At 39.7% G+C, this 16695-nt stretch overlaps 1 protein-coding gene across 2 annotated transcripts in view; it reads right to left on the bottom strand.

The window, feature by feature from the left end:
• Positions 1 to 16695, bottom strand: part of LOC121323250 (tomoregulin-2-like) — a 62469-nt gene that overhangs the window by 22216 nt on the left and 23558 nt on the right. The window lies entirely within an intron of this gene.

Genomic DNA, 16695 nt, shown 5'->3' with positions numbered 1-16695 from the left:
CGTAATGGGTATAGAATGCAGTTGTAATTTGATCCCTTTGCAATGTGGCAAGTGAGTTGATCAATGACTCAGTTGTGTGCTGCATGCGTGTATGTGTGTGTGTGTGCGTGTGCATGCGTTTGCTTGTGTGCATGCATGTGTGTGTGTGTGTGTGCTTGTGTGCATGCGTGTGTGTGTGCTTGTGTGCATGTGTGTGTGTGTCCTTGTGTGTTTCTGGTGAGATTCCCCTACACTTGCCCATGCTGTGCCTGCTCTGTTGGCAAACTGAACATTCCAGACACTGATACGGATTCCTTGTTGTTCTAAAGAAGAAAAGTACTGCAGCGATGTTTGCAGTACAGCGTGATCTCAGAGACTCGTCTGATGTGATTATCTGCCTTCCCGTGGAGGCCGTATCTGAAATAGTTTTGTGATAAGCTCTATTAACATGAAAATTACAAATGTCAGCAGAAGTCAGTTAATCAGCTGTTTGTTCTTGTTAAAGTTTAGTGTTTGGACTGCGCTGGAATTTTTGCATCAATAGGAAGTCCAGCACTCAAGCTTGTTTGAGCATCAAACAAAACAGCTTGCTGCAGTGTGCTTATTCAGAGTTCTAATCCATTCCCTGGCAAAATGAAGCTTCAGAGTTCTAATCCATTCCCTGGCAAAATGAAGCCTGTGCAAATACACTCCTGTCCAGTACAGTAGCCAGCAGGACTGAGTTATTTATTCATTGATATTCTTTTTTATTTTATGTTTTTTTTTTTTTAAAGTTAGATAGTCCTGGCGCATCTCAGTGTATGACAGGACAGCTCTTAACAAACTACTATTTTATGATTTATTGATTCATTTTAACATTCAAAACATAAAATGAATCGATCAAAACATTTGCAGGCTGTCCACTGCTGCCCTTTAGGAGTCCTGCTTTAAAATGATTTGTCTTATCAACGCACCCTCCTCCCAGTAACCAGGGCCACAAGCAATCACAATCCCAGTTTTTGTTCTCTGCAAAACTTGCGCTGGAGCAGGGAAGGTGGGGAGTGCTACAGTGTCTCCGATCTGGCAGGGGTTTGTTATCTCCCAGCAGCAGTGTTCAAAACCTGACTGCCTGCCAGGGTCAGCTCTGATAAGCAATCGCTGCCATCAGATAAACGACAGCCGTCAGAGCGCACAGCGCAGCGAGGGTTTATCTCGGAGAAACAGGTCTGTCACAAAGCAAAATCTGATTGCCCCCTTTCCTCCTGTTTTATCTTGTATCTTTTTCTTTTGAATATTTGATGAAATTTGTTTGCTTTTATTTGTGTTTTCAGATGGAAAGACCCCTTGAACCAACCAAGTGGATTATCGGTATGTGAGATCAGCAAGGGGAGGAAAAATCTTCAAAGAATCCTGATCGCATAATTTGAAGTTATTGTGGGTACTGTAGCCACTTGTACAGGTCTAGCAAATATATAAATGCACTGCTTAGTATGGGACAGGCCCTGCTTTAGACTTGCAGTGATGCAGTATGTATGAATCCACATTGCAGTACACAATGTCACTGTGAATGAAAAACAGCATCTAGTTTTACCAACAGTGGCTGAGAGCCCAAGGAGTAAGCAATAAGGAGGAGGGGATTCAGAGTCTTTCAGGCTACCTGAGACATGCCTGTTCCACTGCAGAATACTCAGTGATTACTGGGTTTAAGATTGATACCTGACTTTGATTTACAAAGAATGGTACAAAAAAAAAAAAAAGACTATTTCGTGGGTATGCAATTCTTTGTAACATTTTTAGTACATGCAATAAATTTGAAGACTACGCCCCATGCAATTCTGGTGTAAAATTATAGTACATGCAATATTTGAAGACTACGCCCCAATATGCTTATATATATATATATATAATATATATATATATATATATATATATATATATATATATATATATATATATATATATATATATAGGAATATATATAGGATTAAAACATGAAGTACCGTGATCTGTATCCCAGCGCAAAATGGCTAAGTATTCAAAAGGTACGCTGCAAAGTGACTAATTGAATTGCAGGTTCCTGCCATTACTGATGACACCATAAACACTAGGAATCAACTGTACTTTTTAGTGTTAAGAGACCACTGCAACACAGAGAAATGTTTGTTTACCAATCTTTTGTTTCTTTCAGAATTCCAAAGATAATCCAATAACTCCCCCTCTAACTTACATCATGGACAAGCAAGCCAGTAAATAAGAGGATTGGATAAATGCCCCATCATATCCTAGCCCTTAATTTAAGTGACAGTCACATCTGAAAGGTACAAAGAACACACCCTAATGCATTAAAGACAGCAAGCATTGTATCTGCAACAACTGTGGTACTCAATACTTCAGCAAAAGTAATTACTGGGGCTGCAGTGTGTGTGTGTGTGTGTGTGTGTGTGTGTGTAAGCAGAAGCAATTTGATCACTCTGCTGCAGTTACAAAACTTGGCCACCTGATGGCACTCTGTCTTATGTTGACATCACAAATTTAAAGAACGTTATGGAACCTGGACTCTTTTTATCTATTCAATTGCAACTGGTCCTTCATTATATTAATGATCTTCATCAAGGTCTTACAACAGAAAAAGCAGAAAAAAAACACCAAGGCTACTTAGCCCTGTGCTAGAGCAATAGACATGAGCCGAGCCAGAATATTCCTTTGCTCTGTTGCACCTCCATGGCTAGGACTCTACTGTGTGTGCGCAGCTTGATTTCTGTGTTTACAATATTTTTCATAAGGTTCCCTTCACTCTACAAGTCACACTATATTTCTGCTAATTTATATGAACTGTATATGTTTTTTTCACAGTGTATTCTTTGTCAGTTATTCTAAAGACCCTGTTAGCATAACAGCAATGGATGAGTCGTAGGGAATGTGATCTGCTAGTTGAACTGTGACAGCATGCTTAGTTGAGTTGTATTGAAACACATGCAGTATTCACTGGTTCATTGCTATTACGCACCCAGATGATTTCCTAACAGCAACCTTTCTGGTAGCTCGGGTGTCTTTTCTTCATCGGTTCTCATCAGTGGTGCCTGCAGCAGCACAGTGCATCCTCCTGTCATATACAAAGACGCTAACAGCTGCAGTGCAGCATGCCCAAGTTTATAAAGCAGTCTGGTAAAGCTGAGCTCTCTAGTTTACTGATTCCCTGCTGAGCCACCAACTCCTCCTGACCCAGACGTTAGAAAAAGAGCCTCTGAGCTGCTGAGCTGGGTCCGCATTACAAAACAATTCCCTAACTTTCTTTTGTATCTTATCTGTCATGGCTTGGATAGGATTTTTTTCTAACTTGGTATTACAGAAGCATTTCCTAAGTGTCTCCCCCTATCCTAATATTAGTCAGGAAATCCTATCTAACGCCAATCTTATCTGTAAACGACTGGTCGAGTCTGAATAGAGCAGGTTACAGCTCGAGCTTCAGGGAACTGTCACCAGAATATAGATGTTTTTTAAATTATGGCGTCTAAACTCGATTCAGTTGTGGCAAAGAAACCCAAGGCTCTACATTTTACTCAGGAAGAGAATAAGGATTTGATCACAGAAAAATCTACTATAAAATCTAGTTAACAACTCAACACAATTTTATTTTAATTAGGAATGCCAACACACAAAAATACCTCACAGGCTAAAGTAAAGCTAAAAATAATAACAGTACTGTGATATGTTCGTGCCTCCGGTGTAAAAGCAAATGCGTACAGTAATATAATTTTGTACATTAGAGTCCAAACTTGTATTGTTCGAGTTACATTACATAAATGAGCTTCTAGTTATAGTTCAGTTGAGTGTCTCGCTGTGTAATACAATAACACAACAGAATCAACACAGGATACTTAATATCCTATCACCCAGTAAAGTTTCAAATATCAATCATAATCACCAACAGTAACTTGTGGGTCAGACTCCATAACACAAACCACTCCTCAGGAGGCGGGGCTAGATCTAGACGTGACACGTAGCCCAAATATACGAATTGATCATTATGGTTCACTATAGAATATGCTGTATACAATAAGACCTAAATGCCCAGAAATATTTGTGCAATGCAAAACTTAAAATCTAAAGCACAACAACAATAATAAATGTGCATCATTTTTTTTGTTTAGTTTTTTGCATGGTTTGTTCAGATCTTGCAAACCAACAATTTTCTTTTTCTAACCGACAGATAGGAAAGGTCCCCCCCCCCCCGAGTCCTACATGTTAGGAAAGAAACTCAGGAAATGAGCAAGTTAGAAATGATCTGTAATGTGCAGTTTCCTATTTTAAATTAGGATAGAAAAATAAGTTAGAAGAGCATTTTCTGTAATATCAACTCTCCTAAACTTGTAGTTAGGGCATTTTAGCTCTGAAGATAAGAATGTCACTTAGGGTGCTTTTGTAATACGGCACCTGGTCTCCTGAAGGCAGAAGCATGAGAAGCAGAACACCAGATACAGCAACTTTGAAATTGCTAAGCCTAATCCTGAGAACAGAGACTGCAGTGTGAAGACATATTCCATTGAAATTTCTTTTTCAAATGCTCTCTCTCTCTCTTTCAGTGTGTCCCCCCAAATCCTTTCCAATCTGGTTGAGGAACTCAATCTTCTTTTTTATTTTTTTAATGGTCTGCCAACCTCATTCACAGCTTAAACTAGGGCATCACATCCCAGGTTGGAAAGTAATTGGTAGTGAATTTAAATGATGTTTTTGAAGCAGTATTAATGGCCGCTCTGGTGTGATAATGATAACCCATTCTGTGAGAAGGGGGCCAAGAGTAGATACGAGATTTCCTAAAGCCAATGCCTACCACTGCCAGCCAGGGCTGGATTTCCACCTTCAGTGCCTTTGTAACCCACACGTTTCATGAAATGAGCATGCCGCTGTAACAACTACAAGCAATTGGCATTACAAGCATGAAGAACGAAACACTCCCTCTCCTCACCTAAGCATTTAAAGTGTATCTTTTTTCTTCCTGTGGTCATATTTCTCCATTATGCTGGGTTCATTCAAGAGTAAAGAGTCACAGCACTGATGCTGCAGAAAAGGAAACGGATTCTGGTGTTGTAGAATCTAAAGTGTTCCAATGTATTGATGTATTACTTACTCCGTGACATGGATTTATCATCCATATCTATTAAACACTCAACAGCGTTAAATGGAAAAGATGAAAAGGTTCTTTTGGGGAATTAAAAAAAATATTTATTTCAGGATGTTTCTGACATTTTTTTTTTGTTTTTTTTATCTTATATATAAATAAAAAACATTTGAAGCCATGATGCGGTATAAACGTTGCTATATGTACTGTATCATCTCAGGGGATGAGTTTCCAACCCTGTCTTCAAAACAGTAGTCGCTAATTATAAAATAATACAAAAACAAACAAAAGCAAAACAAGTTCCTTCATGTTCCTTCATGTTTTCATTTCTTATTAATCTTTGACCTGCCAAATCTAGTCACACTTCTGTTGTTTATCTCCCTTGCCAATTACAGACAGCGCATTCCTGTTTGAAGTGAATTGTCAGCACTTGCAGGTTATTATGGGGCTGCATTTACACAGCCATATCTGTTACTGAAGACTTTCTATCTACTCCCTGACAGAAGAACAAAACCAAACTCTAAAATACAGCACTGCGGCTCTCATACTCTAGTCCTGAACAGGTGGGGTAGTCCTAAATCTTTAGGTACCGAAACGCCACCAATATACAGATTGTCCTAAACAAGAATTATTATAGAAATTCACATTGTATTTGTATACTAAACTTCTAGTAACACATATAATAGGTAATGCATTTATCTAACTATCTAATAAGTAGCTGCTTCACTGTATGCCATTCCGGGAAGAGCTTTGCTTATGTTTGCGTTCACAGTCAGTTGTCACATTCACGTCACTGTTGCTGTCGTCTTTGTCAGCATTTTTAGACTTCTTAAAGAAGTAGTTCGTAATAGAAGAAGTTCCTAATGCTCTTTTCATTGCATCAAGAGGACTACTGACTGAATCAGACAGTTGTGCTGGAGATATGAGTCATGTGACTTAGGTTGCCTATTTTGTGAGTCTCGGTTCGATTACAGCACTGCTGCCTATTTGAAGGGACCAGTGTTTATTGATTCACACCATTGTCAGATCATTGCATATTTACTGCTGTCCTTGAACATAAGAGATGGGATTAACTGGAAGACCACAACAAGAGTTTTAAGGATGCTTTTCTTATGGAAACAACATCCCCCAGAAATACAAGAAACAGAGATTATGAAAGCTTAACCTCTGCTCTTCCCAGCAGCGCTGAGATTTAAGCAAAAAGCACATTTCAAATGCAGCACCACAGATCAGAGACGTGAAAAAGCAGACTAAACAAACCACACAGCCTTCTCATTTATTATACAGGGGGAAGGCTGGAACTGGACCCAGCAGAACAGCTATGTCAAGCCCCAGGCTGAGTGTGAATGTGTGTGTGTGAGTTTATATATATGTGTGTGTGTGTGTGTGTGTGTGTGTGTGTGTGTGTGTATGTACAATATGTATGTTTCTGTGTGTATGTCTGTGTGTTCCCTACTATGGCGCTGCTCTTCTATACACAGGCACTGACCCTGGCTGAGTTCCTCAAACCTGATACAGGACTTTAGTTTAATCTTGTCATGAACACGTGCCTTTCTCAGATTCTCAGGTGTGAAAGTAATATTGGTAGCACTTTAGATTACAGGCACACATACATACAGTAACCATGTAATAACACTGTAATAACAGGGCTGGGGGTGCAACAGCTTTTACAGTGCAACCCAAACACAGGCCTTGATCATGAGTATTTCAGAAGCCTGGTGCAGTCGCTGGTATTCAATGCTCTGTATTAGCACAATGCTAATTTCAGGTTACAGCAACAGGACCATGACTGTGCTGTGCATATAAAGAAATGAATTTTCTTAGCTTAGAAATTCTTAGCCTGATGCCTCTAAGATGCCAGCTTGACACTAAGGCAGCCAATGCTTCAGAGAGATAAGGCGCTCAAGCTGCTTTGCTCATTTGTACTTCAGACACATCCACAGCTGGTCAGAGCACGGAGCAACTGCTTAAACCAGGATTATGAAATAAAAAAAATAAAAAACACAACATCCTAAAACACCCAGGGTACAGTTTTAAATTGCTTTTCATTCTTTCTTTTGTTCCTCAATCGTTTTAAGCAGCTGGTTTTCAGAAAGGTCCAAGGAGACAGCATGGTCTCACTTAGCAAAATGTTACCATAGTAACATACTTTAACGCATTTTCAAATGTACAGAATGCAGTGTCTTCATTAGTTAAACACAACATTCTCCTACAGACTTGTGTCATCTGCCACTATAACTCAGTTGATTAGTGTCTCTTGAGTTCATGTGCATTTTGAACCCACTTCCTAAAATAACGAGGGGAGATCAGTTGCACTCATCCAAATCAATTCATTCACAAACTGCTCATTCACTCATACATACAGAACTTGTGGATAGTCATTGAATCTGCAGGGTCAGTGTTAAAGTAAGCTTAATCTGTAGTTTTTAGCTGATCAACACTAATAACCTGAACTGAATTCAAAGACACTATTGCATGTGTAATGTTCTGTCTGTGCCTCACAAGAGATTCTGCAAAGAGTTACGGTGTCTCATGCACATACAATACTTTAAAATAAATAATTAAAACATCAATGAGATTGAAGGTTTCTCCCAAAAAAAGCTACTGCACTCTAATAAGCAATCAATATACAGAGGAGAACAGCAGAATTTTAAAAACAATTCCGTTTAATTTAAATGCCTGCCCTGTGGAGTTGATTGTGGCTGTGGAATCCAAGCTCGTTATTATTTCTAGCTCATTGACTTTCTCTATAGCATGGAATCCGATGAAAGCAGAGTGGAATTGTAAACCGACGCGGTTTCATGCCCTGACAATTGGCAATCAGCCATCTTTTGTCTCATTAACACTAGGCTCTAGCATAATGCAAATTGTCAGCCTTTTTCTTTTTTTCAGAGCCAGTTGGATTGTGAGTGTGATGTCATGTTTGCTTTCATTTGTCAGTCAAAGTAACTGATGATACAAGGAATGCTTAACCCCCGAAATGCTGCAGAAAAGCTACAAATGCTGATTACACAGTCCCTCTTGCGTATTGGGCATATGGAAGTCCCTGGGTACAGATCCTTTGGCTGCTATCGCCTCTGCTGATGAAAGGTACTCCTTTGGGAAATTAGGGGTTGCACTTTTATATAGTGCCTTTACAAGGAATGGTGTAGGTGTGATATTGTTCTTGCTGTTTTTGTAGTCTGTGTATGTCTTTTAGAAGATTTGGATCAATCACTATTTGAAATCAGGTCTTCAACCAAGGAAATATACAGTTTGCATTCCATTTGGGTGTATTCCCATGAACTGCTGACTTTAGGCAATTCTTTGTACAAATATTTACAACACACCATTATGAGGACCCTCTGTACACAGTACTGTGTATTGATCACAGTAAGTGCGGTCTCACCACTGCATTATACAACCTTGTCATGACCTCCTTGGATTTGTACTCTACACTTGTCTATATACCCAGACATCTGCCACACTCTGTGTGCAGTCTAAATTGTTTTAGATTTTCTTGGTGTCTGTAAGGTATTGCAGCTTGCTTGGAGTTACTACCTTGGATCTTGAAAATTGGAACGTCATGCACTGCAATAGTTAATTCAGCAAATTACAAAGAAAATAACCACCAAAGAATAATAGGACAATTAGCCTCTTATTGACAGCATCTCATTATAATTAAATAACTAAATCACAGCCCCAGATTCCAGAACAATGTCATCACAACAGAGCCTAATGCAATCATAAATGCTGCATGTTCATAACTGCTTTGCACACTGAGGTAATAATAATAACTTAAATTTATTATAGCACATTTCACACCTAGATGTCTCAAGGCGCTGTGCAAAACATAACAATCAAACACAAATCAGTATTACAAAACACAATGAATAAAAATGAATCAGTTAAAAAATTCCATAGATAAATAAAATACAATAAAATACATCAATATAGAGATAAAATCGGTCATCATTAAAGTACAGTACATTATAATAAACAGTAGTATAGTAGAGTCAAAGAGTTAAAAGAGATGTACACAACCTTGCTTCTTAGCACCAGGGTCAATCAAGGCACTGTCTACTAAATATACTGTAGTTTCAATACATGCTTTTCAAGTTTATAATTCTGATAGTAATGTGGTTGACACAAGCTTTTTATACAGAATGTTCCAATGCTGCTCTCTTCAACTTGCGAACCAGACCTTGTGGACAGGCTGTTACATCTCTATCATTTCTATCCTGAAGCCAAATGCTTTAACTAGAAAAGGAACAGCAAGGCTTAACAGACACTGCTAAGACAGAGAGTGATCTAATCGCTTGATCATCTCTGTTCCACGGTCATGCCAGGACAGCCAACAGGAAAGCACTATGACTAGCCCATTGCTGGAGAACGATCGAGAATTAAAACTAAAAAACTCTTAACAGCAAGAGGAACAAGTTCTATTGGTTGATGGGATTAAAACGGTAATTTTATAATATAAACTACCCTGGAGAAACCTTAGCAGCAATGACAATGGCTACACAACTACTGTGGCGTGGTCCTGATAGGGAATCACATTGTAACTGACAGAACACCGCTGCTGCTGCTGCTGCTGCCACGTGGACCCCTCTGAGAGCACTGAAGTCGACAGAATGTTCCTTCTGGTTGAAATATTTGAATAAACGAATATAAAGTAAAAAGAGGCACAAATAACAGGACTCCTGTCCCAGGCTGAGCAGAGTTACTGGCATTGCAGCCAACCCCCCTGCAGAGCGGTACTGACGTAGAACTGGGAAAGCAAATGCAGAATCCGTGACTGAGCTGAACCAGCACGGAGAAACAAACCACCGACAGCCAGCAAGGGCATGTGCTAGTAATGTCTTTATGTGTTATAACAACAGCTGAATACATATATACATTTAGAAAGGCTTCTCGTCGAGACTTTTAGAATTGCTACCAAGTTTCTTTAAGTACTACTACAGTATATATCGCATGCTTTAATATTTGAAGTTATGGAAGCAATTATTAAGGGTGAATAACAATGTATTATCAGCAGTGGACTATTCAGTATTGATTTGATGAGATGTTAATAATGTCATTGCGTAACATATTTCTATATACACTAAACACCCTGGGGACACTGCTAATGTACACAGAGGATCCTATGTCAATCATCTTGCAGACTTGGTCAATTGAATGGAGCCCTTTGTGCAGTAACTGGTCATTTTTGGAATCAAACTGGAGCTTTGCATTGTTCTATTATATAGAAGGCATGACTGCAGGATCTTTGTCTTGTTCTATTGTATAGAAGTCATGACTGCAGGATCTTTGGATTGTTCTATTGTATAGAAGGCATGAAAAAAACCTCTCTTTCATTTTAGAAAAAAGGGGACGAGCGGGGAGGCTATAAACACATTGTCAGCAGTGTTGAAGGAGGCACTATGGATGAACACAAGGCTCCATCTGCCAAGGCACAGCGGCGCAGCTTCGTATTGCCCAAAGGGCAGCTTTTTGAACGGCTGTGCGTCCATCAATCTCTATTAACCATTGTGCAGAACCTCTCCAAAAGTGTATTCACTGATCATGCCTTGTAAAACAAACGTACATAGTACGTCAAGGGGTTCAGTGTTTCATGATGAAGAGATCTGCTAATGATGCCAAGGGTACAGAGGGGAGAGAGGAGGAGATGTTTTCCCCCGTCACTCATCAGATCAGAAGGATGACTCTTATCCTGCTTGAGTGCTTCTCCTCACAGCTCCTGCTAATACATACACTATCAATTATTCAGGATGCGCGTTGAGCTTCCTTTAATCATTGGCTATCTTTTACCCAATGAAGGAGCCTGGAGGTGGGTGTACAAGGGAACCGGGTCACTGCCACCTGTCTCTTGAAGTTTTACCATTATTAAAATTACAGGCACACACTGAGATCTGTATAAACTACAGGAGTTTACTGCCTCATTATTTGCAGTAAGTCTGCTGTGCCACCTTTAAAAATAACTGTCTTCACCTCAGAACAGCAGCAGCAAACCATATGAAAGTGAGAAGCTGGAAAAACTACAGCAATCCTGTAAAGTGCACCCCACTCTACACATCAGGCTCTCATTTCAGCTCTGGTTTGTGGATCCTTATATCAAAAGTGAGTAGAACCTTTTTACATCTGTATAAACCACAGGATCATACATCATAAAAAAAAAAATCAATGTTATAAATCTGCTCTTTTTGTCACTCCCCTCATCCAAACTGCACAACAGTAAGAGACAAACTACACACACAATATATTAACTTACAAAAACAAAAACAAAAAAACTGCCTATTAAATTCTGTGCATCTAATTCCGCACTGAATTCTTTGTGCGTGGAATTCCCTGGTGGTGTTCTATGTGTACATGTCTAGAAATGAAGACTCTGCTTTCTCTTCATTCTTTATAATTGCTAAACAGGTACTGCTATGTTTAGTTCATAAGTTGTCAATACAAGCCGGGCTCGAATAGTTAATGTGTGCTGTTGATCTTTTAAGTAGTGACTCGGGGCTGCTTCAATATTGGGTGACTGGCAGAGAGGGGCAATCTGCTGTACGACATTTACACTGACAACCTTCAGATTCATCAGCTCTGTCCTGATCACAAGCCTTGGCTCCGGGGCTGTCTGCCTCAATCAGCAAGACCGGAATAGCAACACGCAGCCACAAGACAAAATGCCACTGTCTTATTCCTCTTTATTTTCCACTTCCACCTCCAATGCTAAAAGATCAGAAGGAAACAGAGGAAAAGTTTGTGTGTGTGTCCCCTCATACAACGTGAAAAACGCAGACGTTAAACCAGGTGACTCCTGTATCAAACTGAAGACAAACTTTCACATGCACTTGTCAGGGCTTGTAGTGCAGAACCCAAGTACGTGCCCTGAGTTTAATGGGTTGAAAGACGTGGGCGTGTGGTTGAACTGCCATGTAGTCAGACATCACGTGAGATATTATCTTAATCAAGGGAAACACATGGTGTTTTCAGGGTTGACATCTCCTCCACAATGAACACATACAGCACACACACCAGGGATGTCAAGTACTTTATAATATAATGTTTTCACATCATACTGTAGATGTATAGTTCTGGATCTATACTGTTGCTGTAACTCCCAATGGGGTATTGCATCACAGATGATTTAGAGTATCTGCTTTTAGATGTTTTTATTAGACAAAAGAGAAGAGAAAACCAGTGTGTGCACACACACACACATACATAAGTAGGGTCCTCATGATCTCAAAATATATTCATATACAGGTTAAAAACTTTAAAGCCAATAGTTTATTGGATAATACCCACATGCAATCTGAAAGGACTTTGATAAAAGTTTGCAGGAGATTTGTAGAAATGTAACACAGGTTCACCAGCAGTGCACAAGCATCATCATTTTGAAAGAGGATGTAAAGACAACAACTCGCCACCTTGACGGGATTAACATAATTACGAAAAGAAACAGAGATGAGTGCACCCCAGTCCTGAGCTGGAACCCCCAGCCCTCCATTCAATCCTGGGCCTCTCTGAAGCAGAGGCTGCTAAATGTGCTGAATCAAGTGGCGGATTTATGGAGGGCTAAGGTGAAACCACAAAACTCCTTTTCCTTGAGAAGCTAGTGTGCTGTAGTGCTGTTTTCAATCTAGTGGGAAATATATTGTGTTTCAGTAAGGCAGAGTGAATAATACCTACAAACAAAATAAAGGGGAGAAAACAAAAACAAAGAAATAGGTCATTGTATTTAATAAACAGTATTACCCTCTAGGTAAACTACCAGCAGTGCTCTCTTTCCAGTGTCTTGTTCCAGTCTCCAGTGGCATTTCCATTTAATGTTTGAACAGAGTGGAAGTCATTATTTATGCCTCAACTCTGCCCATGAGCGTCATGCTGAGGCAAACTGCCAGCCTTTGATTCAACAGCTATGCAGTCCAGTCAGCGAGGGTGAGGAACATTTATTATAAAAAAAAAAAAAAAGAATGATACACTGAAAAAGTCCACTGAGACGCAGTCATCTTGTTAGATAGCTAGCGCTGAATTGGACAGTTGAGGTGAACACCTCACTTCAGGAGGTGGGGTTCCAGACATCAAACCCATCAAAGTGTTCTGGTGTAAAAGGGCCGAGGCTAGGCACGAACTGGAGACCCCACGTACCACAAGGGAGTGTCTAAACCACCATGCGAAAGAGCCTGGCTCGTCTGCATCCTTGGATTTAGAGCTTTTAACCTCATCTCATCTCACCCACAGCGGACCGAATCTGTAACAGCAATGCATCACACAACAATGCCTGTTTTAAACAGGATGCAGAACAGGTCTCATGTACTGCATATAGATTTTTTTAGCAAGGATTGTGAAATGACATGACATTGTTTTCTTTTATTTTGTATTTTTTTAAAGCGTGCGCAGTATTTTATGATGGTTGACGTCAGTGTAGATGATCTGCCTCACCCAACAACATAAAGGACAAGTCATCAGGGCGGACACGTACCACAAAATCTTGAGTTTTATACCATGCTTAAAATCTAATTCAGGGCTGTCTGTTACCTGCATCCTTTCATTGTTTACCATTCTGTCAGCCTATTCATCTTACTCCAGCTATTACTCCCGACAGGATCACTTGGCTATAAACGACACCTTAATGCTCTGCTGTGGCACTGGAAGCAAAACAGAAATGCGAAAAGATTGCCTAGTTTTTTTTTCTGTATTGATAACATTTTACAGAGCTGATATTCTGACATTATAAGGTCATCTTTACATTTATATACGCCAACAAAAAAACCCAGCTATTTAGGTTATATTCGCTTTCACTTCTGCTATCAAATAGTAATAAATGAGACCCATCTTGCAACAGCGAGGCTGCTTGTAAAGCCTGGTTAACAATCATAGTCTCCTCCACAATAGCAATTTGTCTATTTTTTTATTTAAAGATGCTTTGATCTGAGCTTGCTAAGGGTCCTTGCAGCCACTGTAAAGTATAACCCAGTTACAGTTACTGGAGCCACTGAAATGAAGTCATGCGTTCTCCGTTATCTAGCAATACTTACAAGTGCTCCCTTTCTAACCCTGCTACTCAGGGATACAAACTAAAGTAAAAGAAAAGAAAAATAAGAATAAGGAAGGCAATCCAACCGGCTTCTTCTAAATGATGGAATGCCACCGGGGACAGACTGCCTGGCCCAATATTTTTTGTTATTTTAGTTCACAGCCACCTCTCTGGAATACTGCTTTACTATATGGTGCTATTGCTTAGTTTATGAATGTTTCCCACTGCATATTTAAGGTATTTATTGCTGTTCATAATTATTATACTTAACAGTTGTTTTTCTAATGGGATTTTTCCAATTCTATGGGATTGTTTTTGCCACCTACAGTAATCTAATGGGTAATCCAGTGGTTTAAATAAACATCAAATACTAGACTAACCTAATACAGAAATTACTAATAGTTCTGGACAAAAAAACCTGGATGCAAGAAAGCAATACGGCACACAAACTGGAAATAAATTTGATTGTCTTTTTTACATTCGCAGGGTTATCTTTGCACACAGCCACACAGACAGATTACAGCACATTTCTTTAATACATTTCAGGTTCTTGCTAGATGATCTGTCACATTTCTAATAAGGTAGGGGCTTGCCTGAAAGACCATCTGCATTCAAATGAGCTTCTTCTTCACACTTTAACAACCATAAAATAACTTATTTTTTTTCTCCTTTTTCTTTTTTTTTCTCCTTTGCATAGATGTACAATTTAATCTGGGATCAGGAGTAAAGACAGAGGGGGTTTGTTTCTTTTTGTTTTAGTCTGAGTTGACGTTTTCATTAAAAGTGGCCTGTGTGGAGGCTGAGTGCACTGAATCACTGAGTTAATGGAGCTGTCTTTGTAATTCTGCCTGGCCTGGGAGAATGGATGCATTATTAAACATATCATATATGGCATACAAATAGATGTATACAGATATCCATCTATCTCTGATATATATCTATATATATATATATAATATATATACGGAGTATATATATCTATATATTATATCTATATATATATATAGATATTATCAACTTCATCAGTGGTGAGAATAGCACACCCAGAGGCAGTAACTGCAATTTTATTTACAACAAAACCACCTTCACTGAACTCTGCACACTCACCAAACAACATGTCATTGTCTCCTTTTATAGGGCGTGGCCAGGGGTTAATTGACAATCAATAAATCAATTACCTGCTGGCCACATTCCACAATTTTCTAATTATACTATTAAGCCCAATTTAGTGTGTGGCTGTACAAACCCGTGGCCATTGTGACTCCGGACTGTTCCTCCTGAGCCACACATTCATGTGCAAAGCCTCTGCTCTGCCACAATATATATACAGTGCTCCCTCGCTATAAGGCTCTTGATTATAACGCTCCTACACCATGTCCCCCTGTTCCCTATACTAGTGATTCATGCAATATTTCTACAGTAAATAAAGTATCTGAACTGAAGAAAAGCTGTGCCGGCACGTTATAACACAGACATCTTACTCAGCATTTGTTTTATACTAAATAAATATTAGGCGTATTAGGTGGTTATCTTTCCTAACGTATTTACTTTTTTGTTGCGAGACCCGCTCTCCTTTTCACACTTATTTGCACACTTTACATGTGCTCTTACAGGTTTGAATGTCCTTTAATGTGTCTGTTATCCGTTTATGTTTACTGTGGACCAAAATTGGCATCCCTTCTAAAAGCCACTACCAGCACTTGTCTACTGTCTGTATAAATTAGAACAGATACCACACGGCTATATTGAGCACATCTTACAACGGGACTCTGGCTCCATGGCAGGAGGCTACAAATTCTGCAGCTATTATTGCTCCCTCTCTCTTTCCTCTCCCAGAAGAACCTGCAGTTTCTCCTCCTGGCTCTGGAACAGAAACCCTTCTATATTATTTGCCAGTCTGAGGCAGTATCTCTCTCACAGTTCTCTGTATTTGTCACAGTGGAGGATGAAGTGGGTCTTAGTTCTCTCCACTGTTGCACTGCGTACAAATTTTGTCTTCCTTAGGTTTCCATTGTCCTCTATACCTGCCCGTTTCAATGGCTAGCTTGTGGTCACTAATCCTGTATTTTGTTAATAGGCGTCTATCTTTTTTTTTTTTTTTTTTAGTTTAGTTTGTCTTTTAACCTGCTCTCTCCAGTAGAAGGTGTATTTCTCTATCAGGGCAGATCCTACAGCTTTTCTCAGTGCCCTTGGCTGCTGGGCTCAGTGGTAGGACTATTGTGGATGTTGATGCTGGTGTGTGTGGACAGGGATGTGATGTAGGACTGTAGCAAGGGTTCAGCTGTACTGCCCAGGGAGGATTCAAGGGCTTGGAAGTGGAAGGAGTTTGGGCTGCTGTTTCTCAGGTGGAGCCAGATTGGGGATCAGCAGAGGCACTCTCCCTAGTTCTGCTCTACAACCGTTGTTGGAGACTTCTCTGTGTCGGTGCAGGAGCTCTTTACTCCCTTACAGCAGAGTTGTCTGTATGATGTTTCTCTTGCTTTCGCTTGCTCACTGTCTCTCGCTCGCTCTCGCTCTCTACTCTCCAAATTATTATCGGAGCAAACTCTAAATGCTGTGGCTGCCAAAGTTGGGGAATTACTCTGTGGTCTGTGGTATGAGGTGA

Source organism: Polyodon spathula, chromosome 11 (assembly GCF_017654505.1).
Source record: "Polyodon spathula isolate WHYD16114869_AA chromosome 11, ASM1765450v1, whole genome shotgun sequence".
NCBI classification, from domain to species: domain Eukaryota; kingdom Metazoa; phylum Chordata; class Actinopteri; order Acipenseriformes; family Polyodontidae; genus Polyodon; species Polyodon spathula.
This window is presented reverse-complemented; position numbering and strand designations above follow the sequence as displayed.